Source organism: Octopus bimaculoides, chromosome 4 (assembly GCF_001194135.2).
Source record: "Octopus bimaculoides isolate UCB-OBI-ISO-001 chromosome 4, ASM119413v2, whole genome shotgun sequence".
Lineage (NCBI taxonomy): Eukaryota > Metazoa > Mollusca > Cephalopoda > Octopoda > Octopodidae > Octopus > Octopus bimaculoides.
In genome coordinates, this window is record NC_068984.1 from 79,254,774 (window position 1) to 79,258,713 (window position 3,940).

General features: G+C 35.5%; 1 protein-coding gene across 2 annotated transcripts in view; it reads left to right on the top strand.

Moving 5' to 3' along the window:
- The window catches only part of LOC106883964 (beta-1,4-N-acetylgalactosaminyltransferase bre-4), a 1,180,207-nt gene that overhangs the window by 158,725 nt on the left and 1,017,542 nt on the right, over positions 1-3,940 (top strand). The gene's annotated exons all lie outside the window — the stretch shown is intronic.

Sequence of the window (3,940 nt, forward strand, 5' to 3'; positions counted from 1 at the left end):
GTGGATGATGAGTAAAGCACCAGCACAGTTTCGATTACCTACATAAATATATACATACACACACACACACAAGACAGGCTTCCAGATACTTTCCATCTTACTTAATTCCATGCACAAGTCATTAATGCTATAGAAAACTGAGTTTAAACTCTAGCCTAATAGATTCATGTAATTTTAGACAAGATTAACTTATCCTATTGATTTCCTATTGAGTTAGTTTATCCATCTTTCTAATGTTAGTATTGTTGTATCTTGGATATGATGATGGTGGTGTGTAATGAGTGGTGTTGTGGTATGTTCTTGATGAGCGTAGGGTAAGTGGTTGAAGGTAGGCATGGTAGGATTGGCTGACGGGGTGGGTCGGCAAGATGGGTATGGCAGGAGTGAAGTAAGGACTGGTGATGGCATGGTGTACTTTATTGTCCTCCTCATCATTGTCATCACCACCACCTCCATCGCCACAACTATCATCATCATCATGATTATGATCATTGTCATAGACATTGTTGTTGTTGTTGTCATCAACCTATGAGTCATTATCGCTTTGCTCATTATCATTACAACAACCAGCACCACTCACAGTGCCACCTCCACCATCATGATTATGATCATGATAATCATCATCATCACCATCACTACCACCAGCACTATAACTATCATCACCACCACTATCACCATCCTCATCACCATCACTACTACCAAAATCATCGTCATATCATCATCATCATCATCATTATTGCCATCATCATTTTTTATCAGGTCTTCCATATTAGCATGGGTTTGATGGGTTTTTCTAAGATAGCATTCAACAGCCACGTTACTTGAGCATCGAACAAGTATACCTTATAGTACTTGGTTCACATTCTTCTTATAATTCTTTATGCCCAGTTTTGATATTGCCTTTCCTCGTTACAAGGCTGTGAAAATATGTACCAATTAAAAAGCTAACCTTGCAGTTCAACAAACACATATCAATAAAACAAACCCCGGATTAAAATAAGTACTGCGCAAACAAGAGTCAATGTAACTGAGTAAAAGTTTTCAAAAGCAATGCTCCAGTATGACCGCAGTCTGGTGATCTAAACCAGTAGAAGAATATAAAGAATCACTATATTATTATGTTGTATCTTCTTATCATATAATAAAATATTATATTCTATATTTAATCTCCTTTTGTGAATATATCAAGGAAATATATTCAGAATCTCTAAGATATCAATGCCAACGTTGTCTTTAATAACATAACATCTTTAAGTGATTTAAACCCAATATAATATTTGGTAGAAATTAATGATAGGTGATCTCTCCATTTGCCCTTTTTGTGGCACTATCCGGCAATTTCATTAATTAATTTCCAATACTGATATATATTATTCATGCCATGGTTAACTGGTTTATAGCAGACAGTAGTTCTTGTTAGAGTAGAAGACTTTAAGAAAGCCATGCCAAACTCTAATGGGAAATTCATAATTGTACGTCAGATAAGTTAAGTCTTGCAAGGACCAACTTCTAAACTTTATTACTCACAAATCATACCATCTAATACCATAGATTGCTAAATGATTAGTGAATCTCTATGTGGTAACACAGCCTGCTAGAAAAAACAGCCAGTTGCAGCTGCAGGTGCAGGTATTGCTGTGTGATTGAAAAGCCTGCTTTCAAGAGTTTTGGTCTTGGTTTTAGCCCCACTGTGAGGCATCTTAGGCAAGGGTCTTCTGTTATAGGTCCAAGTTAATCAAACCTTGTACCATCATCATCATCATCATCATTTAGTGTATATCTTCCATACTGGCATACATTGGATGGTTTGGTAAGAGCTGTCTAGTCAGAGTTGCATCAGGCTCCATTGACTGTTTTGGCATGATTTCTACAGCTGGATTCCCTTCCTAATGCCAACCACTTTACAAAATTTACAGGGTGCTTTGTATGTGGCGCCAATATCTATCTATCTATCTGTCTGTCTGTTTGTCTGTCTGTCTGTCTGTCTGTCTACTAGTTACTTACCTACCCAAATGGACTAAACAGAACAGGAGACACGCTGTATGGAGAGTCGCTGAAGAGGTCACAAGATGTGTGATGAAAGATTTCCAGACATTGGTCATGAAATAAGAACAATAATAGACAAGTGAAGAATGAATATATAGTGCGTGTATTTATTTGGCAAAAAAAAAAAAAAAATTACCATCTCGAAATTTAACAATATCTGTTTCAATATATGATTTCACCCCAGGAATCTTGCAAAACAAATTCATAAACGTATATAGATTTTATTATGGGGACAGAAGTGTTTATAGGACTTCAAAAAAAAAATAAGTGCTCAATGAAACTGAGATACAGACAAAAAACATTGATTAGAGAATAAAGATCAAATTTGAGTCAACGACTTTATATAACACCATGCTTCCATACATTTCATCATATATAAATGGCCTTCAACATATAAAAGGAATACATATATAAAAGCACAGAAGGTAAAAAATATATATGCACAAAAAAATACAAAATATATAGAAAGGCCTGTCAAGAAAGGGTATATACAAATCAACTAAAATAAGTAATCAAAACGAATTACTAAAACGTGTCAAGCAACTAAAAAATATCAATCAACCAAAAAAATGATACTCATCTGGATATCATCTCTAGTTTGGGCCTGCTTGATAGAACCCAACCTTATGCTCTAAAACCTCCCCATTGTCTTTTGAAGGACCATAAATCTGATTATTTATCAAATCCTTTGATGAGATTAATCTGCCCAACCAAGTCCAATTTGGGCAGAATTAGTAAATATATTATCGATCAGATTATTCCCATCATTAGGGATAAGATTCAACTTCCCCTATGGAACTTTACTGGGGATATTATCTTATGGTTTGACTCCCTTACTGATAATCCTAATTTAGATTTTATCCAATTTGCTATCTTGAATTATTACAATTCCATATCCCCTATATAGCTAAATAAGGTTTTGATTTTTGCTCGGAAATTTGCAAATATCTCTAGTTTGGATATTGATGGAATTTTAGTGGCAAAGGAGACCCTCATCTCCTTCAGCAAGTATAACTGTCGGAGAGCTGATTCCACCAATTTCTTTGATATTACTATGGGGTCCTCAGATTCAGCACAAGTGGCCGATTTAGTGGACCTATACCTCCTTTTGAAGATTAGGGATAGTTTTCCTCTCCTTACTAGGGGATTATATAGGGATGATACAATACGAGTGCAAAAACTTATTTAAAGATAATAACCTATAGCAGGACCAGTCCAAAATTTTCTAACAAAAAAAAAATCATTTTATTTTATTTTATCGCCAAACATTTAGGTGGCTGCTAATCATGGGAATTTTTCTATCTGGTTTTCGAAACCCAGTAAGCAAACTAAATATTATCTACTACATCTAGCCTTACTTCTATATACTTTCAGAAAAGTAGAAGAAAATATGGTTGCAGAAAGGGATCACCTCAGTAAACTTATTTAATATTTTAGGCCCAAAGGACCTAAGGATGGCAAGAGATTACTTTATATACAACTTACATTTGTTAATATTAACCCTAAAATAAGGGGCCTTCGAGATTATAAACCATTTAAGAGAGTAAATTTGGAAGTCTAGTATATATTCTATCGGTCTCTTTTGCCGAACCGCTAATGTTACGATGACGTAAACACACCACCATCGGTTGTCAAGCAATGGTGGGGGGACAAACACAGACACACAAACACACATACATATATATATATATACATATATACGACAGACTTCTTTCAGTTTCTGTCTGCCAAATCCACTCACAAGGCTTTGGTCAGCCCGAGGCTATAGTAGAAGACACTTGCCCAAGGTGCTATGCAGTGGGACTGAACCCGGAACCATGTGGTTGGTAAGCAAGCTACTTACCACACAGCCACTCCTGCGCCTATATGTATATATATATATATATATATATAT